This window comes from Lontra canadensis, unplaced genomic scaffold (assembly GCF_010015895.1).
Source record: "Lontra canadensis isolate GAN:19392208 unplaced genomic scaffold, GSC_riverotter_1.0 scaffold16, whole genome shotgun sequence".
NCBI lineage: Eukaryota > Metazoa > Chordata > Mammalia > Carnivora > Mustelidae > Lontra > Lontra canadensis.
This window is the reverse complement of record NW_022631010.1, coordinates 22,190,150-22,217,053: the sequence shown is the minus strand read 5'-3', so window position 1 is coordinate 22,217,053 and position 26,904 is coordinate 22,190,150.

Sequence of the window (26,904 nt, the reverse complement as noted above, 5' to 3'; positions counted from 1 at the left end):
ATGAGTCAGGCAGCACACTGCGTGAGAGAGGCCAATGTGCCAGGACACCCAGGGCATCTGGGCCACAACAGATAATCACCAGAATGTAACTTCACACTTCCACAAACATGCTTCCAGTTTCCCTTCCCCCAATGTGAATTGAGTAATTCCTTATATCCTGTTAGGTCAATCCCAAGTTTCTCACCTAGAAGTTTCAAGGCATAAAGAAAACTGTACTCTTAAATAGTAAATTTAGAAGTTAAAACAGCCGTCGAAAATGGTTCCTTTCAATTTAGACACTTGAAATGTAATTCAAATTATTAACATGCTGTAATCAGATAATCAAATTTTAACCACAAGTAACGTATTCCAAGGATCCCCAGAAAGGACTGGATGTTGATATTTTGTTTCCAGCTTCCCAATTTCAGAGATCATAAACATTTCATGATTCAAAGCAGACACCAGTATCACCATAAGCTATAGAAATGAAACCCTGGGCCCTATGTTTGATTATTCTCCCAGTATTCATTATAAAGCACAGAACAGAGGAGTGATTTCTGAGCTAACTCCCCACCGCCGGGGAACATGTGAGACAAATGAGGAAAGGGCATGATGGGCCATCCGGGCCTCTACAATGATCCCTGCACAGGGGCCTCAATGTTTAACATGGAGCAGATCACACTACACCGTAACAACACAGCTGTCACCTGGAGTTCTTCCTAACCAAGGGCTCGATGGACATTACTAAAAACAAGTATGACTAATGCTGTGAAGCCAGAATAATTCCCTATATATCTCTCTTACCATGTAAAATGCATATAACACATTGAAATATACCCCTAATGTATAAAAAAGTGACCTAACATTCTGGTCGGGACAAGAAGTGGCACTGATTTTGCTCACCACCTGGAATTCAGGACAGCTTTGGGGATTGGAGCTGGGTATCTCTACTGGCTCAGTTCTTTTTAAAATGAAATGTTTGGGGTGCCTGGGTGGCTCAGTGGGCTAAAACCTCTGCCTTTGGCTCAGGTCATGATCCTAGGGTCCTGGGATGGAGACCTGCATCGGGATCTCTGCTCAGCGGGGAGCCTGCTTCCCTTCCTCTCTCTCTCTTCCTGCCTCTCTGCCTACTTGTGATCTCTGTCAAATAAATAAAATCTTTAAAAAAAATAAAAAATAAAATGAAATGTTCTCCGGGGAAGGTGAACTAACACGAGGTTGGTTTGGTTGTTTGTTTCTTTTTTCCAATTTAAATCAGTCATTCAGAATTATTGCAGTGACCTAGGAGTTGCATTCAAGGTTGGCATCATTCTTTGAAAAGAAAAAAAAAAAAATCCATGGAAGCATCCAAGTATTTGAAATCCTCAATAAGAACTTAAATTCCAAGGATTTAAGAAGAATCTGTTTTTCTTGTTCATTTTGTTTGTTCTTGTCCCTCCTCAACTCAATAACAGTAAAGTGGTTCTTGTGGAAAAAAGATTAAAAAGAAGTAAGAACACGAGAGGTTGATGGAAGGAAGTCCTTCACTCGGCATGAAAAGGAGGGAGTAGCGTGGAAGTATGTTTGCACACTGGACCGTCTGAAAGAAGTCCTGAAAAACACAGCAAAGGACAGCAGGAGCTCTGGAAACCAGTTATTTGCAAAACCACAATTCTGCTGTCTTGCTATGTGGTATTTGCTCCTAAAATAGGGTGTTAGCCGTTACATGAAGAAAGCAAAAGGATTGTGACTTAATCCTGCTGGATACCTGCCCTCCATGTGCTAGTCTGTCTAGGATTCAGCCCAAGCTATTCCACTGAATGCTTGCATGGTCTTCAGATTCATTTTCATCTGCAAAGAGTTTTAAAGATATGCAGTTCCACCAACAAAAGGACAAAGAAGGTGGGGGAAGAAAAATGAACTGGGGGGTAGTTGGGGGGAACTCATGGAAACAAACATCTCAGAATTATCTGTATTCCTATTATATTCATAATTCTAGTTTTTCTTCAGGAAATGCTTCTCTCTTATTAATATCTGAGGTAGGGTGATGCTATTAAGGGTGAAAAGTTATAAATGCTCCCCACCTATACTGGAAAAAATATCAAAACTCCAATTTCTGATAGCAAATACAAAGAAACTGTACAGAGGGTGAAAACCAGCCATTCATTTCACCTTCTTTTGCACAACTCCGGGCATAGCACTGGGTCTGGTTGTGTTCTTATTATCAGAAGAGCTAGTAAAAATCCTTTCCCCCTCCTTTCAGGAAAATAATTAAAGGTTAAACCCACTATCTCTATAAGCTCACTTGGAGCAATAAAGAACAAAAGAACCAGTGTTGAATTCCACTAAAGTAAGACAGCTCCCACTGCAGCCCTAGAACCACTGCCGCTCAGCTGGGACTCCCAAACTAACTACACCCAGCAAGACTCCATATGCACGAGAACTGCCTCCACTCCAGCATTACCTCCATACCACAGACAGGGAAGGGAATGGTAGGTAGGAGGCCTACGGTAAATTTCAAACAACCAAACTTCATCTTCAGTAATAAAGGAGAAAGAAATACTAATGACCATAGCCTACTCCCCTTCCTCTGTGTGCCCCTGAAGAAGCCCACAGGTCATCGGCACTCACCTGCTGCGGTCTGCCCCTAGCACCCACGCCTCTCCGACCTGCATCTCCCCACCGAAGCAAGGGAGGAAGAGACACAGCATGCCTCTTCCTGAAATGACATTTGAAGTGTTTTCTTTCTCTTTGGGTGAGGGGACTGAGTGTAGGGAAGATGGGAGTGTGATGGAGATATGAAGTACTGCTTCATTTGGCCATTATATAAAGTATTCTTTTCATCCCAAAACAAGCATGAGAAGAGGAGAATGAATTTGTGTGTGTCTTTTCCACTTTATGTTTGCATTAGGCCACTTTGGAACCATGCTTCCCTCCAGCCAAGGGCACTGTGGTAACAAAGCCTGAGAAACCCAGGGAAACCGTATCAGTAAAACCCTGAACCTTAATTTCCCTGCTCTACAAGAACACAAATGTGTTGATGATTTAGCCAAGTTTTTCACAAAGAGAAGTGAGTCTCTCTAATGAGGTAACAAGCTCTGTTGATAGACTATCAAGCTTCTCTGTCCAATCAGTAGCCACTACGCACATGAGGCTATTTAATTTTAAAATTTAAATGAAATGAACTTACTTAAAATTAAAACTTCAGTCACAGCAGCCATATTTCGAGCACTGAACAGCACATGTGGCTAATGCTTATTTAATTGGATAGCACCGACACAGAACATTAACATCTTCACAAAGTTCTACTGAACAGAGCTGCCCTAGAGAAAAAGCAACTGAGAATTTTAGATCTGCAAAGGCTAGTCAGAATCAAGTCGATTTAACATTGAAAACTAAACGGAAGCATGAAATTTCATTTCATGCTAAAAGACTTGCCTGTGAACTCCTGATTTATAGCATCATGGGTTGGTAGAATTGCAAGAGACTTCAGGGCTAGGCCAGTCCCAGTCCTTCACCTTACACACATGGAAGCCAAGGTAAAGAAAGGGCGAGTATCCACCTCAAGGCCACACAGCTCAGCAGAATCAACACATGATCTAAAGCTACCTTCTTCCTATTTCTTTTATCCTTAGAGTTTTAGGTGAGGAAGGGAAATGTTTTTGAAATAAAAATAACAAATAATCCCACCAGAGATAAGATGAGAATTTAAGAGGCTTTAATCCAGCAATAAATAGAAACAGGTGCAAATTACTGTGGGGGCTACAAAGGATTAAACGTAATGGTTTCTGGCCTCAGGAACTCTACAGTCTCATTAGGAAGCTAAGGCACAGCCACCTTCAGGGAAAACTGAGAACACCCAGCAATAATGAAATGGTCACACGGGAGTGTATCATACAAGTCCACAGGAAAAAATGGGCACCTCTAGCTAGAGTTGCCAGAAGAAATCAGTGGGTCTGAACAGAGCTGGAAAGTATGGGCCAGTGGACGAGGAGAGCAAAGGACTTTCAATGCAGAGGCAGTTAAGGCAGGGGAGGGGTGTCCCCCCATTACCACCAAATGTTTCAGCTACATATAGTGACTTACCAAAGTGACTCATCACAAGTACTTACAAGGTGACTGACAGGCAACTGACCAATGAGGAAGGTATTAGGACCATTTAACCAAACCAGCACAACTTAGAATCTTCATTATTAAGAAGAGAAAACCATTTATTAAACATTCGCCAGGCACCAAACCTGCTAGGCGCTGTCACACGCTCTACTTATCACAAGGCTGCCAAACTCAGTGCAGAAACCCAGGCTGAGTAAGTCACCTAAGGTCACGCAGCAACAGAAACTGGATTCAAACCAGGTCTGACATCAAAGCCCACCCCAGCTTGCTGCAATGCTTCAGACCCTAAGCTTTGTGATGATTGGAAAACTAAATGCTTAACAAGGTTTACACATCCCTGTATGTTAGAATTAAGGGAAAAGGTTTTTTTAAAATGACAAACACAAGGGGGAGAAATAATACAGGTTCTGGAGGCAGGCTGCCCCAGGTTCAAATCCTGGCTCTTCCACTTACAAGCTGTGTGACCTTGGACTCCTTTAACTCTCCGTGTCCATATTTCCATGCATTAAAATGGTAGCCATAACAGACTGTATCTCCTCAGGCAAATAAAGCATTTCAGTTTTGTTTTTTGTTTTTTTTTTCTTTTTAAGATTTTATGTATTTACTTGACAGAGAGAGAGAGACAAGACAGGGAGAGAGGGAACACAAGCAGGGGGAGTGTGAAAGGGAGAAGCAGCCTTCCCACTGAGCAGGCAGTCTGATGCAGGGCTAGATCCCAGCTCTCTGGGATCATGACCTGAGCTGAAGGCAGACACTCAACGACTGAGCCACCCAGGTGCCCCCAAATAAAATGTTAAGAATCATGCCTGGCAAGAGTTAAACCTCAGAAGATGTGGGCTGGTGTTACTTCTTGCTGGGCACTAGATAGGGCCAGCAGCCTCAGGCCCACTGTTTTAGCAACTCATTTGCATAAACAAAGCCCAGGCTCAGACACTTTGTGCTCACCCTATGGTTTCTTCCTGTCACTAACATCTCTCCTCACTCCTGCTCTGTGGCACTAAGCCCTGGGCCTCAACCTCCCATCTGTCAAACGAGGTGATGAGCCCAGCTGATCTACCTGAGGTCCTTCCGGCTAGGCAATCTAGGATTCTTGACAATTCAGGCCCCTGAAATTTCAGAACCTTCCTAACACAAACATTACCAGATGACACCCACTCATTTTCCTCAAATCTTCTCTTCCGTATTATGTATAAATGCCTATTTTCATGGCAAATCTTCTCCAAGATCCTAGAGCTCCACGAGCACCCACAATAGGCTGAGCAGGCATTCCCAATGTTGAGGCTGGGGACATGATGGTCAGAAACTCTGACCCCCAGGAGAGACAGATTTCAAATCAAGCTGCTCTGATAAGCAGGTCCTCCATGTTAGAGAGGATTTCAACAGAGCACAGTTGAGAGGAAGTGCAGGCATGAAACTCAGAACTTGGCCCACTGGACCGAGGGCAGCAGGACAGCGGGCCGGAGGGGTCACAGAGGGATGGAGAGGAAAGGCACGATCAACAGAGGCCAGCCAAGGCAGCACTGATGCTGAATGTGAGAGGCTGGGCTTGGGACACACTGTGAAAATGGCTTCACAAGCAGGAAGCAAACCCAGCTCAACACAAAGCAAAGTGCTGAGCAGGAACCTGCTGGGACCAGGTTGGACACTAAGGTGAGCTGAAAATGGCTGCAGGACCCACTGCAGTCTGAATCTCACCCATGCCTCTCACAGGCTGGGTGACCCCGGACCAGTTATGCTACGTCCTTTAATGTTTCCAAAAGGGTATATTCACTCCATAACCCTGAGCCATGTTCTTATTAAGGCTGAGGATCAGGTGGAGCCCACAATCTACAGGGATCCAATCTATACAACTAGGACAGCCTGGAGGGGGGTGGGCAATGCAGGCTAGACAGGGGGTTAAGAAGGAGTCAGGAAAAAGTCATTCCCACTCTTGAGGCATGGGTTGGTACTGACCAGATAAACTGGGCAAGAGGCAGTGTTCTAAGACTGCTGTAAGACTAGCCGGGTCCAGGCAAATCACCTAACAGTGTGCAGATATAACCCATCTGAAAAAGGGTTGGGGGGTGGGGCTTAGCTGGTTGAGCACTTGACTCTTAGTTTCCGTTCAGGTCATGATCTCAGGATCCTAGGATCAAGCCCCACCTGACTCCACACTCAGTGGGGAGTCTGCTTGAGATTCTCCCTCCCCCTCTGCCCCGCATTTGCCCCTGTGCCTGCCTGTGTTCTGTTGCACATTCTCCATCTCTCTCCCTCTCTCTCTCAAATAAATAAATAAAATCTTAAAAAAAAAAAATAAAGGAAGTCAAGACAAGGAGGTACAAACATCTGCTAATAGGGTCCCCAAAACGCCACCTTCCTCAACTAGCCTCAGGAAATAAAGAAAGTGGATGCCCAGGAGCCTCCTGCACACAGAACTTTCCAAAACAAAGCTTTCAGTTGGGTACTGGAGAAAATGTGCTGTGCAATTTCAAGACCTAAAAGCTGAAGGGGGGGGGGGGGTGTTGGCCTGGTAGAGCTCTGGCCACTAAGTGCCTACTGCTGGAGCCAAGAGCCTGGAGTCTATGCTGCCAGTCCTGCCTCTTCCTGAGGCTTCCACATCACAACCTCATTCCAGAAGCTTCCTCCTGGCATCTCTGTACCCAGGGAGGCCTCCGTGAGCACCCACCCACACACACACCCAGCACCGGCCCCTCCATCCACAGGGCGGGGAGGATCCCCGCACCAGCTCTCTCTGGTCTCTCCTGCACGAGAAGGTGTGTGGCCCAGGAAAGAGGGTTCCCTGAGGCAATTGGAGTCCCTGGCCCCGGGAAAGGTGTTCTGAGAATGTGGGTGCTCTACGGTCTAGGGACAGCGGTTCCAAGAAGAAACGGGGTCCACAGCTCCAAGGTGGAGAGGAGTCCAGCAGTCAGGATTCCCAAATGTCGATGGCCCCCAAGTGGAGGGGTCCTGGGTTTTGATGATTCCTGAGGTGAAAGGGGCCAGGGGTCAGGGGGGCCCAGGTGGACAAGAACCTGTAGAGGAGGTGCGTGAGATGGAGGTGATCCCAGGGTGGAGAGGGTCCCTTTGGTCTGGGCCCCAAAGTAGAGGACTGGGGAGGGGGTGGAGTCTATAGCCCCGAAATGAACCGGGTCCTGGGTGTCCAGAGTCAGAGACCCCCGAGTTGGAGGGGAACTGGCGGGGCGGCTGTGGACTCCTCTTGGGCCCAAAGCCCCGCGCACCTGAGGAACAAAACTTTTCCTCAGGTTCTGGAAAAGAAGCCTGTCAGGGCACGCATCTCTCTCAGGGTCGGTCCAGGCGAGCGCCGCCGGATCCCCGATGTCTCCTGTGCCCCCAAGCGCTCCCCAGGTGCAGGGGTGGGAGCTGGGAAGTGGCGCTCCAGCCCAGGCAGCAGCAGGCGTCAGTGGCCCGGGACGGCCCGGCCCCCCATCCTCCCTCGAGGCTCGACCCCCACCAGAGCCCATCAGCACCGGAGTCAGCGCGGCTACACGCCATCCCCGGTGCCCTCGGTTGGCAGCCCAGGTCCCCTGGAAGCCGCAATCTGAGCTGCTAGGACGCTGGACACCTGGCAGGCGGCGCGCGGGACAGGCGGGCGCTCGCAAGGGAGCGCGGCCTTTGGCGGCGGGGCGCCCACGCCCCGCCCCGCGCGCCCTGCCCTCGCCCTGCCCCTCGGGCCCTTGCCCCGCCCCCTCGCCCCATGTGCGCGTGGCTCCTGCCTGCCGCACCACGGCCGCACGCCGCTGTCTCGCCCGCTGCGGGCTGTAGGTGCTTTTCAGCCCGGCTGCTGCCCGTGCCCCGCCGGCGCAGCTCTTCGAGCTCCAATGCTCATCCCTCTGCTTCTCCTGGGCCGCTCGCCCGCCGACCATGGGTTCCGGCGCGGCGTGCCTGGCCCTTTTCTCTCCCGGGAACCCAGTGGAGCCGCAAGGAGAGGCCTAGAGGATCTTTGCCGCCCCCGCCCCCGCCAACCCCCGTGGACACCTGCCAGGGGCCTCCGTACCTGCTGGGCTCCACCCGTGGCCATCTGGAGGGGGAAGCGGCCAGGAGGGAGAAGGGAAAGGAGCCGGCAGGACCAGACCTGAGGAGCCTAGCGGTGGAGCGCATGGATGGGCGACCCTGTCTTGGGGCAGGTGTGCGGGGCACATGGGCCCTGGGGACATAGAGCGGGAGTCAACAAGGCCTGGCCTTACTCTCTTGATCTGTAAAACGGGCTTTGCTGGAAGTTCTCCTTTGTCCAGCTGTTCCATGGTGCCAGCGCTGTAGTGCCCGCACTTGACTGCACTCCAGTGCTGTGGGAGGGTTCTGAAAATACCGACGCCCATGCCCTACTCCAGCCGTATTAAATCACAGCCTCTGCTGCTGGGCAACAGTTTGGGCCGCGTCTGCGGTAACAGCCTTGTTTGTAGAGTAGGGTATGAGGTCACTGGCCAGGAATCCCAGGACCTGACTGGGGCAGAGCCAGGTCAAAGCCAGGTGCCCCAACCACAACCGCCTTCCCAGGCCAGACAAAGCCCTCCTTGGGGAATCCAGACTCCCAAGGCCAAAGCGACTTTATCTTGTGTACTGCTGTGTTTGTTCCCTGGTCCTGGCACGGACTTGGCACTTCAATAGTCGCGGAATTGTTCTATTCTGGGGACATCCAGGGCAGAGGAAAGAGTTCAGTGGCTGGGACCCTGGAGGCCTGGGTTCCACACAAGGTTTGGAGCCCTCTGGCCTGTCCCTAGCAGAATGAACAGAGGAAACTTTAGAGAGACGGATCCCCTGTGAATTGGCAGAGCATTCAGGGAAAGGAAGGGGAATGTCTCCTTCATAGAGTATCTGGAAGCCTGCAGTGAAAGATGAATTTGAGCCATAGCTATTAGTGTTAGGCCAAGGAACCCCTGGCTTGTTTCTCCTCCTTCATCCTAGGTCTAAAACCTCTCATGGTGCACTTGGGTAGCTCTGTGGGTTCAGCGTGTGCCCAGGGTCCTGGGATCCAACCCTACATCTGGCTCCCTGCTCAGTGAGGATCCTGCATCTTCTCCCTCTCCCCCTACTTGTGCACTTTCTGTGTTAAATAAAATCTTTAAAAAATAAGTGAATAAAATGTTTAAAAAAAAAAGCTCTTAGACCTATTTGTTATGATGGCAGGAGGGATGAAAAATTTTTAAAAAGCAATCTCCTTAGAGAATATATTAACACCCCTTACAGTGCTGGGTGCATAATAGCAGTGTTACAAAGGCTTACATTTCTGGGTGATTTAAGGAAAAATGCTAGATTCCTTTAAACCCCAACATGCCTTCCCCTGCTTATTTTAAGAAAACACCTACAGCAATGTACAGACTTGCTTCAGGCCTGACTTAATTAGCAATGTAATAAATAAGATTAATAAGTCCACCTTAACAGTGTTCCTGGCAACTCCACCAAATCCCCTCCTGTCCTCATTCTGAGTCTTAGGGTTTTAAAACCACACAATGAATAGGAATCCAATTGTTCTGAATCCAGATCAACAACAACAAAAAGTTTATGACTGAGAGATTGACATGTGGTACCATCTGTCTGCCTTTTCCTCACCCTCTCCCCCATCCTGCCACCCACCTCCAGCCCCGTCTCAGCCCAGAGCCCTTCCCCAGGGCCCATCAGTCACTTATACCCTCAGTGAGCCTAAAAATTAAAAATACAAGGAGCAAGATAAGCTATGTGGGCATTTGCACTCCCGTCACCTTTGAGAACCTCAGTGCCTCCCAGTGCCCCTGTAATAAGGAGACAACTATGTTAGGGTGGCCTGTGCCACGTCCTAGCTCTGCTGCTCACTGCTGACTGCCTTGGCAAAGCCGTCCAGCCTCCCCCATGCAGACTGAATCCCAAGATCCCCAGAATGATTCTCACCCCAGTTGTTCCTTTGAGGGCCGTGAAGCTATTTCTGGAGGAAGACAAGCACGTGCCATCACTTCCCATGGCTCAGTTCCAGGCCCAGGACTGGCTGACCCGTCCTTGATTGTGTCCAGAAGCCTTTCCCCATCTACCAGGCTCATAGCACCTCCACCTCCCACATTGTATGAGGATTAGAGACCAAGTAAGTGGTAATGACAGCTAAATGTAAAGAATTGTCTGGCTTTGTCAGTTTCGGACCTGTTGGGGAGCTCTTGGCACCTCCCGAGTAATACGGTGTAGAGAGAGTGTGTTAGTCAGCCTGCCAAGCTGAGGGGAGATGTGGGCCTCCTCTGAGAGCCCACGGAGGGACTTCATGCCTGACCTCTGAGCCTCCCTGGGCTTACTAAGCAGTAGCAGGTGCCTGATACCTTGGAAACCACTCCTGTGCCAGCCGCATGCTGGGCCCTGGCCACACCAGAGTGACTGACAGCCCACAGTCCCTGCCCTGGCAGATCCCCAGTCTTGAAGGGCAGATAGACATGTCTCCTCACCAATCCAGCCCCATCTCCTTGCAAGGAAAGTGATTCAATGACCAGATGCAGACATCAGGAGGGTCATTAGCACAGCGTCAGGGTACTTACAGATCCTCCAGCCCATCCCTCAGAGGGGAAACTGAGGCCCAAAGGGCAGGGGAGATAGGAAGTGGGCACAGGATGAGGCCAGAGGCCTATTTGCCCTGCAAAACCCCTTTGCATCTCTTCTCAGGAGATATGGTGATCTAGTCTCCCAAACACACATTTTGTCCCTGGTTTCCCCACCCAGCCCCCAAATGGGAGCTCCATAAATATCTGTTGAATGGATGAATGAATGTTATTCATAGCTGCTCCTGACTGGAGCCATCCCAGGTGCCCTGGCCATCCTGGCTGTTTCACCCCATCACCACGGCTGAGCCTCACAACCTGCTGAGCTCACACAGTGACTTGAGTTTTGCAGGTAAGGAGACAGGTGCTGGGTGGTGAGGCTGTCTGGTCCAGGGCTCACAGCATGGTCTCCGCTGTCCGGAAGCCCTCACCTGCTCACCGTCCTCCCTCCCATCTTCCTTGTCCCCAGCCTCTGTTCCAGCCACCAGGGCCAGACCATCCCCACGGGGCACAGGCAAATTGCACAGCCTCCATTTATTTCCAAAGAGCTTCCCCTCAGCCCAAGCGTTCTCTGAAATCCACCAGAAACCTCATTCTTTCTGCCTTTAGTCCTTAAAGGGTTACCTCCTTCACCGCAGACACGGGAGTGCTTTCTTTTTGGAAACAATGCCTGGAATTCAGGGTTCTATTGTTGCTTCTGGAAACTGAGCAATATCCTAAAAGTAACAAATAAAATAATAAAAACAGAGGCAGGGGTAGCCTGGGAGAGCTGGAGGTCAGGCTTCCCACAACCTCAGCCCAGAGAAGACAGGCAGAGACACAGAAATGGAGGAGTGTCAGGACCAGCAGAGAAGCCACCACAAACCTCTCCGCTTGGCTGCAAGAAGTGGCCCTCAGACCCTCACACCAGAGCCATCAACTGACACTTTCCTCCCAGGTTTAGCAGGTGCACTTACGGTTTCCTACCTGCACTAAGTTAAACTCGATGAATGCAGGGAGGCAGATGTTCTAGTAGCAACACTTTCATCCATGAGAGGAGGCGTGGCTCCAGCAGAGAAGGAAGGGAAAGAAACAAGTGTGACACACAGGATCTCTTCGGTATGTTCGTACACTTGTAAGGAGCTATCCTTAGACAGTTACCCCCACATTCGGGCAAAGACTAGTGTAAAAAGAAGTTCACCAGTGTTATTTGCAATAGTGAAATGGACATCGTGTAGATACCTGATCACAGGGGAGACCAAATGGAGAGACTCATATGCAGCCTTCAAAAAAAGTTTATCAGAGCACAGAAGAAATGCTTAAGTCGTAAGAGTAATACTGAATTTCAAATAAAGTATAAGCAAAGGAAACAGAATATGCATCATTGACAGGCATGAACAGGAAGAAACACTGAAATGTGAGTCTCGGAACACACCTGATGGTCTTCTGTCCCCATCTGTTTTGAAACTTAGAGTGCTCCGTGACAAGTATATGCTCTGTTTTTAAAGCTGGGCTAGGATGCTCGCTGGTGGGTAACCAGCAGACTTCGAGAAGCATGGCAAAGTGTCCAATGAGGGCTCCATGCCCCAGGGCCCTCCAAACCAAAGCCTTTAAGCAAAGGAAGCCCCATTCCGTCTTTGTGCTCCAAGAGGTTAGGGATCCGTACACAACTAGGCAACACAACAGAGCTCTGGGACTGTGGTCTGTGTGGCCCACCCTCTGTCACAGTATCTCTAGCCGCCCTAGTGACCCTGCGATGCTCTATCTTGCCCCACTTCACTGGGAAATCTTGAACCATGGTGGATCTGACCCAAATCGAAGGTCACTCATTCCCAGAGCATCTCAAGTAATTGGCTGGGGAAAAAATGAGTTACAATGAAATCTACAGACCCTTAGGGAATGCATGACCTTGCCTGTGGAGGGGGGAAACCCAGGGGACCCCTGTGGTCTCTGGCTTCCTGATTCTGTGGAAGGGCCCAAGGCCTAGAAGGCTCTAGGTATGAAGGAAACAAAGGGTCTGGGAGCAGGGCTCCATGTTCCTGAACACCCCAGTGGAATTTTCCAAATAAATGAGGCAGAAGAAAGAATTAGCGATATAGAAGACCAAATGACAGAGAATAAAGAAGCTGAGAAAAAAAAGAGACAAACAGCTACTGGACCACGAGGGGAGAATTCGAGAGATAAGTGACACCATAAGATGAAACAACATTAGAATAATTGGGATTCCAGAAGAAGAAGAAAGAGAGAAGGGAGCAGAAGGTATATTGGAGAGAATTATTGGAGAGAATTTCCCTAATATGGCAAAGGGAACAAGCATCAAAATCCAGGAGGTGCATAGAACCCCCCTCAAAATCAACAAGAATAGATCCACACCCCATCACCTAATAGTAAAATTTACAAGTCTTAGTGACAAAGAGAAAATCCTGAAAGCAGCCCAGGAAAGAAGTCTGTAACATACAATGGTAAAAAAATTAGATTGGCAGCAGACTTATCCACAGACACCTGGCAGGCCAGAAAGAGCTGGCACGATATATTCAGAGCACTAAACGAGAATACTATATCCAGCTAGGCTATCATTGAAAATAGAAGGAGAGATAAAAAGCTTCCAAGACACAAAAACTGAAAGAATTTGCAAACACCAAACCAGTTCTACAGGAAATATGAAAGGGGTCCTCTAAGCAAAGAGAGAGCCTAAATATAGTAGATCAGAAAGGAACAGAGACAATATACAGTAACAGTCACCTTACAGGCAATACAATGGCACTAAATTCATATCTCTCAATAGTTACCCTGAGTGTTAATGGGTTAAATGTCCCCAATCAAAAGACACAGGGTATCAGAATGGATAAAAAAACAAAACCCATCTATATGTTGCCTACAAGAAACTATTTTTAGACCCGAAGAAATCTCCAGATTTAAAGTGAGGGGGTGGAAAAGAATTTACCATGCTAATGGACATCAGAAGAAAGCAGGAGTGGCAATCCTTATATCAGATCAATTAGATTTTAAGCCAAAGACTACAATAAGAGATGAGGAAGGACACTATATCATACTCAAAGGATCTGTCCAACAAGAAGATCTAACAATTTTAAATATCTATGCCCCTAACGTGGGAGCAGCCAACTATATAAACCAATTAATAACAAAATCAAAGAAACACATCAACACTAATACAATAATAGTAGGAGACTTTAACATTCTCTCACTGAAATGGACAGATCATCCAAGCAAAAGATCAGCAAGGAAATAAAGACCTTAAATGACACACTGGACCAGATGGACATCACAGATATATTCAGAACATTTCATCCCAAAGCAACAGATTACACATTCTTCTCTAGTTCACATGGAACATTCTCCAGAATAGATCACATCCTGGGTCCTAAATCAGGTCTCAACCATTATCAAAAGATTGGGATCATTCCCTGCATATTTTCAGACCACAATGCTCTGAAGCTAGAATTCAATCACAAGAGGAAATTTGGAAAGAACCCAAATACATGGAGACTAAACAGCATCCTTCTAAAGAATGAATGGGTCAACCAGGAAATTAAAGAAGAATTGAAAAAATTCATGGAAACAAATGATAATGAAAACACAACGGTTCAAAATCTGTGGGACACAACAAAGGCAGTCATGAGAGGAAAATATATAGCGGTACAAGCCTTTCTCAAGAAACAAGAAAGGTCTCAAGTACACAACCTAACCCTACACCTAAAGGTAGGTGGAGAAAGAACAAGAAAGAAAGCCTAAACCCAGACGGAGAAGAGAAATCATAAAGATCAGAGCAGAAATGAATGAAATAGAAACCAAAAAAACAATAGAACAAATCAACAAAACTAGGAGCTCGTTCTTTGAAAGAATTAATAAGATTGATAAACCCCTGGCCAGACTTATCAAAAAGAAAAGAGAAAGGACCCAAATAAATAAAATCATGAATGAAAGAGGAGAGATCACAACTAACACCAAAGAAATACAGACCATTATAAGAACATACTATGAGCAACTCTATGCGAACAAATTTGACAATCTGGAAGAAATGGATGCATTCCTAGAGACATATAAACTACCACAACTGAACCAGGAAGAAATAGAAAGCCTGAACAGACCCATAACCAGTAAGGAGATTGAAACAGTCATCAAAAATCTCCAAACAAAAAAAAAGCCCAGGGCCAGACAGCTTCCCGGGGGAATTCTACCAAACATTTAAAGAATAACTAATTCCTATTCTCCTGAAACTGTTCCAAAAAATAGAAATGGAAGGAAAACTTCCAAACTCATTTTATGAGGCCAGCATCACCTTGATCCCAAAACCAGACAAGGATCCCATCAAAAAAGAGAATTACAGACCAATATCCTTGATGAACACAGATGCGAAAATTCTCACCAAAATACTAGCCAATAGGATTTAACAGTACATTAAAAGGATTATTCACCACGATCAAGTGGGATTTATTCCAGGGCTGCAAGGTTGGTTCAACATCCGCAAATCAATCAATGTGATACAACACATTAATAAAAGAAAGAACAAGAACCATATGATACTCTCAATAGATGCTGAAAAAGCATTTGACAAAGTACAGCATCCCTTCCTGATCAAAACTTCAAAGTGTAGGGATAGAGGGCACATACCTCAATATTATCAAAGCCATCTATGAAAAACCCACCACAAATATCATTCTCAATGGAGGAAAAACTGAAAGCTTTTCTTCTAAGGTCAGGAACACGGCAGGGATGTCCGTTATCACCACTGCTATTCAACATAGTACTAGAAGTCCTAGCCTCAGCAATCAGACAACTAAAAGAAATTAAAGGCATCCAAATCAGCAAAGAAGAAGTCAAACTATCACTCTTCGCAGATGATATGATACTATATGTAGAAAACCCAAAAGACTCCACTCCAAAACTGCTAGAACTGGTACAGGAATTCAGTAAAGTGTCAGGATATAAAATCAATGCACAGAAATCAGTTGCATTTCTCTACACCAACAACAAGACAGAAGAAAGAGAAATTAAGGAGTCAATCCCATTTACAATTGCACCCAAAACTCTAAGATACCTAGGAATAAACCTAACCAAAAAGGCAAAGAATCTATACTCAGAAAACTATAAAGTACTCATGAAAGAAATTGAGGAAGACACAAAGAAATGGAAAAATGTTCCATGCTCCTGGATTGGAAGAATAAATATTGTGAAAATGTCTATGCTACCTAAAGCAATCTACACATTTAATGCAATTCCTATCAAAATACCATCCATTTTTTTTCAAAGAAATGGAACAAATAATCCTAAAATTTATATGGAACCAGAAAAGACCTCAAATAGCCAAAGGAATATTGAAAAAGAAAGCCAAAGTTGGTGGCATCACATTCCGGACTTCAAGCTCTATTACAAAGCTGTCATCATCAAGACAGCATGGTACTGGCACAAAAACAGACACATAGATCAATGGAACAGAATAGAGAGCCCAGAAATAGACCCTCAACTCTATGGTCAACTAATCTTTGACAAAGCAGGAAAGAATGTCCAATGGAAAAAAGACAGTCTCTTCAATAAATGGTGTTGGGAAAATTGGACAGCCACATGCAGAAAAATGAAATCGGACCATTTCCTTACACCACACACAAAAATAGACTCAAAATGGATGAAGGACCTCAATGTGAGAAAGGAATCCATTAAAATCCATGAGGAGAACACAGGCAGCAACCTCTTCGACCTCAGCTGCAGCAACTTCTTCCTAGGAACATCGCCAAAGGCAAGGGAAGCAAGGGCAAAAATGAACTATTGGGATTTCATCAAGATCAAAAGCTTTTGCACAGCAAAGTAAACAGTTAACAAAACTAAAGACAACTGACAGAATGGGAGAAGATATTTGCAAACGACATATCAGATAAAGGGCTAGTGTCCAAAATCTATAAACAACTTAGCAAACTCAACACCCAAAGAACAAATAATCCAATCAAGAAATGGGCAGAAGACATGAACAGACATTTCTGCAAAGAAGACATCCAGATGGCCATCAGACACATGAAAAAGTGCCCCATATCACTCGGCATCAGGGAAATACAAATCAAAACCACAAGGAGATATCACTTCACACCAGTCAGAATGGCTAAAATTAACAAGTCAGGAAATGACAGATGCTGGCGAGGATGCGGAGAAAGGGGAAACCTCCTATACTGTTGGTGGGAATGCAAGCTGGTGCAACCACTCTGGAAAACAGCATGGAGGTTCCTCAAAATGTTGAAAATAGAGCTACCCTATCACCCAGCAATTGCACTACTGGGTATTTACCCTAAAGATACAAACGTAGTGATCTGAAGGGGCACGTCCACCTGAATGTTTATAGCAGCAATGTCTACAATAGCCAAACTATTGGAAGAACTTAGATGTCCATCCACAGATGAATAGATAAAGAAGAAGTGGTATATATACACAATGGAATACTATGCAGCCATCAAAAGAAATGAAATCCTGCCATTTGCGACGACGTAGATGGAACTAGAGGGTATCATGCTTAGCGAAATAAGTTAATCGGAGAAAGACAACTATCATATGATCTCCCTTATATGAGGAAGTGGAGAGGCAACATGGGGGGTTAAGCGGGTAGGAGAAGAATAAATGAAACAAGATGGGATTGGGAGGGAGACAAAGCATAAGTGACTCTTAATCTCACAAAACAAACTGAGGGTTGCTGGGGGGAGGGGGGTTGGCAGAGGGGGGTTATGGACATTGGGGAGGGTATGTGCTAAGGTGAGTGCTGTGAAGTGTGTAAACCTGGCGATTCACAGATCTGTACCCCTGGGGATAAAAATATATGTATATAAAAAAAAAAGAAAAAAAAGAAAGAATAAAACTGCATAGGGAATTTAAAAAAAAAAAAAAAGAAGAAGAAGGTGAGTACAGGGACAAAGCTCAACTCCCCGTATGGTAGTCATGAGCCTTAGAGTTTCCTCTGGCTACCTCCTTGCTTGAAGCCTTTTCAGCTGCTCCTCTTAGCCTGAACTGGAGGACACAATTTCTAATGGGGGTGTCCCCTTGTGGCAATGTCTCGGGAGGACACTAATGTCTCTTGGCCCTGAAGATATGGGCACTGCATATTCAGAGCTGCACCCAGGAGATCTTGGATGAGCTGGTCTGTGACTTCAATTACACGAACTCCCTGGACAAGTGTCAGGTGTCCCCGGCCCCCCAGGATCAGTGCTGCTCTGAGGTGAGAATGGGAAGATGTTCACCACACCCAGGTCCCCCAGGTGTATGGGGACACTACTGGGGCCTTCCCATAGTATTTCTATTTGAGTGTGTTTGTTTTGTTTGTTTCTATTGACCTGACCACAGGTCCAACCACAAAGTAACCCGAACATCCCCATGTCTGCCACAAGGGATGGGCTAAGGTGGGAAGACTACTCTTCACCTATGTGGAACTGGGAGAGAATAGAGTGAATGCCTTCCATGGTTTGGAGGGAAGTTGTTTCTTTCATTTGCTTTTGCATGACTTTTCATGAAACCATGAGTACTTTTGCCTTTTACTACTATTTTTTTTTATGGTTCTCCCTACTCACCGCAGCTATCTTGTGGAGAGCCCAGCTCCACTGTCCTTGGAGAACTTGTACAAGCCCTTCTAAATCCTCACACTAAATAGGGTGATTGAACCTAAAAAAGGGACAGTGGGAGGAAGCCATTCTATAGGTTTTCCTATAATGTATCTTCTCTCAGAATACATCAAATCATTGTAGGTCCACCAGGTCACATGCTATGTCCTTACATGTCTTTAGAGTCCTCCATAAAGGAGCTCATCTGCCACAGTGATTCAGCCTTTCAAGGCTGGTGGAACTTGACATGATTGAATTTTGTTGCCATTTCAGCAATGCTGCAAGGAATGAACACCTTAAGTGTCCTAACAGGCATTCTGAGTTGCTATGATATATTCTATGATTTGCCAGAACATAGAACCACAGGTTGGGTGGAAGGCCTCAGATGCCTCCTGGCCTGGGTTGCTGGCTTTGCCTTTTCAGAGCTCCACCCGCGACTTCTTTGGTGAGTTGCTGCAAGGGGTCAGCTCCTCCATCTCCCTTGATAAGCAGCAGGGGCCTCAGGCCACAGACAACATCCAAAGCTGGTATGAAGTGAGAATGGGTCCAGATTTATGTCCAGTCTCAGGACCCAGAGATGATCAGGGCATGGCCAGAACTCAGACTACAAACAACTGGCTGCCTTGGGGTCTGCCAAGAAAGGTGGTTTTCCCCTGAACCTTTCTCCCCAAGTCAGGAACAGACCATGCCTCATCAGCATAGGGGAAATGCCATGTAGCCCATGCTCTTTGACAGTTCTCAGGCACAGCACAGATCTTGAGCAGCATTGGTGATTCTAAGCCTTTCTTTTCTCCTCTCTACAGTAGGGATGTTTACTCATGACTCCAAGGCACACAGCTTTTCATACAGGCTATGAAGAGAGAGAAATGCTGTTGTTACTCAGCTAACAGAACGTGTTGAAGTCACCAGGACATTTAAGGCTAGATTGTCCTTTTCAAGCCTAAAACCTTTTTGCACTTCTCAGCCTAGAGCCTTTTTCTGGGTGGGCACTCAAGTCCCTTCTCTTGCACAAGTTCCCAAAGCAATGGGAGGATGCGGTCTGAGCTGCAGACTCTGCTCTTCCTGGGGTGCATCATGTTGAAGCTGACTACATTGCCCCTCCTGCCTGGTCTACCTGATGGAAAAGGAATCTTCCCTGTACTTGGATGAGTCCTACAAAATGCTGATGCTCAAAGGTGGCACAGTACAGAATTTTGCACACTCCCTGGTACTATACTTCCCGGATAGAAGCATCTCGAACGTCACAACCATGTTCTGCACCTACCAGATGTTACCCTCAGCCCAGGAGGTCCTGGGCCAGCAGATCAATAGGTGAGTGCCCACCCCATGCAAAGCACAGGAGGGAACCTCCCATCTACTAGTTTTATGCCTTGTGAATGTCATTGCCCCTCTCTGATCTTCACTTTCCTTTTCTGATTGTGGGGGTGGTAAGAGAATGAACCTCGTAGGGCTACTGTAGGAAATCATGGAAGGAGATATGGCACGTGCTTCTCTTGTGCCTGGCTTTGTAGAAAGGGCTGCTGGACATGCTGGGCCTCTTCATGGCCAATAGTTCTCTCTCCAGGGAAGATGCTCTCAAGCTCAGCCCTCACAGGCCTGTGACCCTCTGGCTTTATGTAAAGGAAATGGAAAGAAGACAGTTTTCCTATTTGCAAAGGACGTCTGAGGTGCCATCTAGCTGGTCTTGGTGGTTGTCCTTTATGTGACCAGATTACGGGGACACTCAGAAGAGGCAGAGCAGCCCAAGAGCCACTCAGTATTTGGAAAGTCTTGGTTGGGATTCTTTCATTCAATAATGTATATCAAGCACCTAGGAATTCAGGCACTTTCCAATCACTAAGACACCTGAATGGACAAAGTAGAGACAATCTTGGGGTCTCAATTCTAGTCCGAGGGCCAGATAGGCACTCTACACAATCTAAGCATCCATGACTAGAGTACGTCAGATGGGACATCTTTGTGGCCTGCTCTAGGGAGGAATGCATCCCTCTCAACTGGTCCATGAGGATGGACTCTAAGATCAAGTAACAACAGGATAAGACTCTGGGTCCAGAAGGAGGGCCTGCTGCCTCCACAGGACAGAAACTACAGGGGTGGTTGCTGGAAAGGGACTTTCAGAACCATGGATCTCCCAGATCTCTTGATTTCCATGGGAGGGCTTAATTGGGCAGCTTCCTGTGAACAAGCCAATGAGTCAAGGCAAGCTGAGGTGGGGGTGCCAAGCTCTCTGGGAAGCACAGCACAGTCTGGGCTGAGTTGGTGCCTAAAACACCCATCCCTTGGAGGGTCCATTCTTGTTCTGTCTGCCCCTCTCCATATCCACCTCTGCTGACCACCACAAGTGGGACCAAGAACAAAAGGTGTGGTGAGCAGATCACCCAGCAGTTGGCCTCCAACCTAAGCCCTGATACTGGTCGGTGTGGAGAATGGGTTAGACTAGACTCTTGGCCATGAAGAGGAGAGCCTAAGTGGAAAAACCAGACTCATAGGTTTTCTGGATGACCAGGCCTTCCATGGCAAGGACAGCTCTGAAGGGGTGGGAAGTGGCAGGAGCCATTCTGAGGGACCCACACAGAAAGAATTGTTCTGTGGGAATAGCATGTGGAATGAAAGTCCAGGCCTCTGACTTTGACATATGACTCTCCCAGCACCCTGTGTCCCATCTTGGCTACCTGGCCTGGCCAGACATTGCACGATATCTGGCAGGCCCTGCACAGTGGCTGTTTTGAGGTAAAGGTGTCTATCTGTATCTGAAGTGGCATGACTGAGACCTGAAGAACCATGCTCACATTCTCCTGATGCAGCAAGAACTTCTGCAGCTCATGGAGGCTGAGGTGGAGGGCAAGGGGCATTGCTAGCTGGGAAGGCCATCTGGGATGTGGTTTATGGGCTGAGTACTCCTTGAAAGGCCATGGGATCTATCCTTTTTTGGAAAAAGCACATGGAAAGTCAGTGATGTAGATGAGCCCACCCTAGTGTCAGCTCCAGGACTCCATCCAGTGGCAGAGCCAGCCAAAGGGCCTCCCATGGAGCTAAAGACAACCAGGGCTCTGTTTCAACCATCACCTCCAGTGACAGAGCCAGCCTCCCCTCCATCAACTGTTCCAGACCTGGAACAGGGACTTCTATGTTGTGTAAGGGAGCTGGGTGCTGAGCCACAGACAGTTGGACCATCAGCTTACCTGGGAATTTTTAGCCCAGCTCTGCAAATAGACACCTAGCTCACTCCAGCCCCAGAGACATCCTGCCACCCCATGAAGGTGGGGTGAAGCTGAATGAGGAGAAGCCTGCCCTCCTGAATGAGGGAAGCCTGCCACCAGCTTCCCTCCCAAGCTGGTGGCAGAGCAGATGACATACGTGGATGCGGTGAGCAGCTGGGCTCTCAGGGTGGGACAGGGCCAGCTTTTCTTCTGCTCCTAGCTGCCCTATACATGCCTTTTCTATGTGGACTCCTATGTATGGGGCCTGATCTCAGCTGCACCCCTGACCAACCATGGAAACCCATCAGGTTCCTTAGACCTGAGTTTTCACCGTCCTGCTGCAGACTGTGGAGATAGACACTGATAAGGACTGAGGCAGAGATACCATGCAGATGAAATGAGCCAGAACAGATAGAAAAATGGGCAGGCTCTGGTCCTTCAGGTGGAGGAGGGAGTTCCCTGTACGTAGTCAAGTCCATGGGTCTCCCACCCACCTGCCTTGGAGGCTGAGCACCTTCAACATGTAATAGGCGTCTGACGTGACCTTAAGGACAGTGCAGACAGAAAAACCTGTGGTTGCAGGCACCATGTGAGAATGTGCAACTGAAAGGAGAGAGGGATCACAGGGATGAACATTTGCAGAAGATGCCGCCTTTGCGAGCACCACCTGGAACTGCCACCTGGAGCTGGGATGATCAGGGTGCACATGCCCTCCTTCCTTCCCTTGGATCTATTTGCTCCTGGGTCATCTTGTACTGGGTTCCCTCAGAGAAAAAGAACACAATGAAATCCAGGCTGTCTGAACAGGCTCAGGCCACATTCCCAGCTTCCTGAGCTCCAGCTCTGACCTGTGACCCCTACCTAGGACATGAGTCTTGCATGTGCGAACTTGTGTGTGGGTAAATAACCCTACCCCCATCCTCTAGGAGCTGTTCAAGAAGGTGCTACCCCATCAGTGCCTGGGCTCCATCTGGTCCAGGAGGAACAAGCCTGGAAATGAGCACCTGGCATTCACAGTCCGGGCCACCATCGCCCAGTTCAATGGAGTGGCCAGCTGCATTATCACCACTTGCCTTGGTAACCCAAGCATGACAGCCCAGGACAGGGCTGTGGTCATGGCGCACTGGATCAAGGGGGCACGGTATGCTATGGGAGACCCAGCTGAGTTGCTCTTCTGATCCTCGGGAACAGCTCTTCTGTCTTTATAACTTCTCAGGGTTGAAATCCCTGGTCTAAGATCTAGGGACCATGCGGTTCCGAGACTTTTCCTCCCAGGGGCAGGCTGAATTTAACTTGCATGGTCCAATGTTGGGATTCTCAGTTCCTTTGTGACTTCTTTTTGGAGTGAGGGAAAATCCTCCCTCTCTCCAGTAGTGTTACTCTTTAGGGCTTACCTGTGTCCTCCTGCAGGTCCCTGGACACGTGCTTCATCCAGGAGGGAACCTGTAAACTGAGGGGAGACTGAAGCTCTAGAGCAGATGCGGCGCCTGCTCTCCCCCTGACAGCTCCTTCTCTTCCCTCCCTCAGGTCTGTCAGATCCTGGGGAACTACTCCTCCCTGCATGCCATCCTCTCAGGTCTGCAGAGTTACTCCATATACCGCCTGAAGAGGACATGGGAGAGTTTCCCAGTGAGGAGACTTCTCCCAATGGAGGGACCAGGATGGAGGAGGGATCTCCCATAGGCCTGTCCTTTTCTCCCTCAGTCAGCTTGGACCTCCTGGGAGGCAGCAAACACTGACCAAAGTACCCAAGCCTGGGTACCTAAAGCTCCTGCTTTAGAAATCAGTTTTCCTCAATGTTCCACCCTGATCTGAGCTGAATTCAGTATTTTCATGTGTTTACTTGACAGCCATTGAACTCCCAGCCCATGGGAAACCAACCCCCCCCAAACAGACCTACTCAATTAATCTGGGAAGGGGGCCCTGGATGACCCCCATGAGAACTCCCTCCATGCCCTACAAAGACCTTAGTGCTCAGAGAAGCCCAGAAAAACCCTCATCCAGGCAGTTTAACACGTGGGCGTTCTCAAGGAAAAGGGCCTCGTACTCCCCTGTCCCATTACTCCTACACTGATCCTACCTTCTTTCCCTCTATTCAGGAAGAGCTTTCAAATTGTTAAAAAGCTGTGTGCTCAAGACAACTCACAGGGCAGGAAACTACTCATCAATGTAGCATAGAAGGTGTAGGTCTAGAAAGAGAGGAGTGCTGTAAGGGAAAATAGTCCTGTGTGGATGGAGTAGGGAATGAATGGCCTGAAGCATTCCTTGGGATGGGGAAGCCTTTGGCATGAATGTGCTGACAGCCTGGGCTTAAGATTCTCTTGGGGGTGAGACAAGCTGGTGCTGCCCATCCAGACTCCCTAGGATAGATTTCCTGTCTCTCTATGTCCATAGCTGGTCCACAAGGGGTCCTGTAGAAACCCTGACAGCCCAGAGGACAGGTCCCTGCTCAGTGATGGGGTTGGGTTGGGTTGAGGGCTACAGTCATGATGACAGTCATTGGATCCTGAGTCCTCAAGAGACCATGGGAGGTAAGTGAAGTTCTTACTTTTCCCAATGAGAAAACAGGCTCAGGAAGGATAGGCTACAAGCTCAAGGTCACACATGGACTGAATGTGGTAGCTGAGATTGTTCTGGAAGGGCTCATGGCATGCTTCAGGATAATGGAGCATCGATATCAGCAGACTTAGGTCAGATGTCTAGGGTCTGGAAAGTCTGATGTCAAAGACAGTGGGAGCAAGTGGACGGAGGGTATTCTGCTCTCAAGGAACTTGTCCTTGGCCCTATAGGAGTGCCTCTCTAATAAATTTGCCACCCTGGTGAGGCACCTGCAGAGAGCCCGGAAGAGGCTGCCAAAGAAGGTGAGTGTGCCTAAGGTACAGGGCCTCCAAGGTCAGAGGAGAGGGGCTCCGCCCTGAGGGCTGGAGGCCTCCAAATCGTACAGGTGGGACTTGAGTCTCCAGCTCGATCTCCTGTTGCCACATTTCCTACATTTCTTATTTCCAAGTGACCAGGAGGAGGGTCTAGAAAACTGGATACAAAATGCATTGTATTTTGGGCTCCATACCCTATGATTTCCACCAAGCCTGAGCTGGAGATGATCAGGAGGAGTCTGATTTCTGGGAGAGTGAGGGGAAAGGGAATTGATGGGAAGTTACTAATGGTCCTAGCCCTCCTCTCCATGTGGGATGCTGCAGTGGGCCAAGAGGCTGAAGCCTGTTCAGGGGAGAGTCCCCGTGGCACCAGAGTGCAGGGACTCACCCCAATCCTACCCATGATGACACAGAGTGTCATCCCCTTCCTTGGCACTTTCCTCACTGACCTGGTGATGTGGGATACTGTGATGGAGGACTGTATAGAGGTGGGTGAGCCTCAGCATTGTGGAGGAGTGATCAGAGTACTGACGTTCGGGAGCAGAGACCCTCCATACTGAGCCCTGAGCTCTCTGTACTTGGCAAAACTCCTCTCATGACAGCCTCACAGCCACCCCTGTGAGCTGGGGTCTCTTGCCCAGTTTCAGTGCTGAGTGAAGGGAGGCTGCACCTAGACTGGAGCCTAAGACTCGTGAAGAAACAGAGCTTCCTGAAGGCAAAGCTGCATGAGATCTGTCTGAATGGTCCACAGGTTCTCCCTCGAATCTTGCCTATGTGGGACGAGTGAAGTCAGGACCCTGCACATCAGCAACACTTCAGTAGCCCAGCAGTGCCTGCCTGCCGAAGCTTTGGCTGCCCCCTTATGTCATCACAAGGGTTGTGCTGCAGGGTCCCAACCTGGAGCTAGTTCATCAGCCCCACATCCTCCTTTCTCTGGAACCCAGGGCCTTGCCTAGACCCCAGTCCCATTGTCTGCGTCTCAGCGGCCCCGTCATGTGTCCTGGCCTAAGCGCACCATAAGAAAGGGTGGCTGTAAGGTGCTAGTAATAACCAGGGGCCTTTCTGAGAGACTTTGGTTGCTTTCCAGTGGAATGAGATCAACCACCAAAAATAGGATAAGGTGAGCATATGTGGAACTTCATTTAGGGAAAGGGACGCAGTGGGAATCAGAGATGTCCCTGTGAAGAACATTCCTTGGCTTCATCCCCTCCATCTCATGTTTACTTGGATTCGTTACTAAGAAAGAAGTAGAAGACACATCTAGTTAGTCAGTAGGGTTAGAGGGAAGGCATCAAGGAGAACTTCCCAGAGGAGGGGTGATATCTACTTGCCTCTGAGAACAGGTTGGCTTGGATGAATTGCAGGCAGGAGTGCGGCCATTTGTGCCAAGACCCAGGATGGGTCCCCTGTCCCGCTGCTCAGCCCTCACCAGGCCCTGCAGGTTCCCCACCCAGGCTCTGCTTGCATCCCATGCTTTTCTCTCAGCTGAGGAATACAGAGTCCTCACAGACATCATGCTGCTCCAGGTGGCTGCAGAGAATTACACCCTAGAGCCTCAGCATCCATTCAGGGCCTGGTTCCCATCTGTGGAGCGGCTCAGTGAGAATGAGAGGTGAGGCCCAGCAGGAGGTGGGTGAGGGTCAGGGTGGACTCTTCCTGCTAGCCGCTCCAGGGATCCTTTTTCTATGGCTCCCGGGGCAGCCTCAGGCCTTGTTGCTGGGGTGCCAGTCTCCAGATGTGGGTAAACACAGGTAGGGACTCCTGAAGTGAAGTTGCTGGTCAACTCACAGGTGTCCCTCTGTCCCTAGCTACATCCTGTCCTTCCAGCTGGAGCCACAGTCCTAGCTGCCAGCAGAACTCCAGCACCAGGAGAATTGGCCACAGCCACTATCAGGGCTGAGACCCCTCAGTACCTGGGGTACTAGTGGTCTGTGTGCCCCATCTGCTCAACACCTCTTCCTCTCACTTATTTCCTTATTTGGGAGGACAGTAGTTAATAGTATTACATAGTTTTTCATAGGTTAAAATAGTATTATATTAAAGCCCTTATTTTTCCTCTTCTAGCTCAGTAGTATGGTTTGGTTCTTTTACTTCCTACAGTAATGGAGAAGATGCACAGACTGTCCTATTCATTCCTGAACTAAGAAATCTTAATGTCATCAGCTATTCTATGTGGGAGGAAGGAGAAGAGCAAGCACTCCTCACTAGCTACCAGTGGCACCCCCAAATCCCCTTTCCCAGAGGACAGGTTCATTTCAGTATAAGGAATTGGGACAAACAGCAGAGACAGTCCTCAGGACTCCTGAGATGGAGAGGTGGCAGGTCCTTTCCCAGGAACAGCAGCAACAAGCACTGAACTGGTGAGGCTTTAATAGTTCTTTATACTCCCCAGAACTATGTCTTTCCCAAGAGAGGTGCTGCCTTTCTCCACTCTAAAGCAAGGAGAACTATGCCGTACTTCCTTTGTGACATGGGGTTTTTGTTTTTGTTTTTGTATTGGGGTTTTTGTTTGCTTGGACCCAGTATTTTTTTTAACCATTTTTTAAATTTATTTTCAGCATAACAGTATTCATTGTTTTTGTACCACACCCAGTGGACCCAGTATTTAGAACTGACCATTTCTAGTTCAGTCTCTGGAATTGCATCAGCACTAAGTGGAGAAGAACATGTAAAGAGATCCTATCCTGCCTGTGGAAGGGAC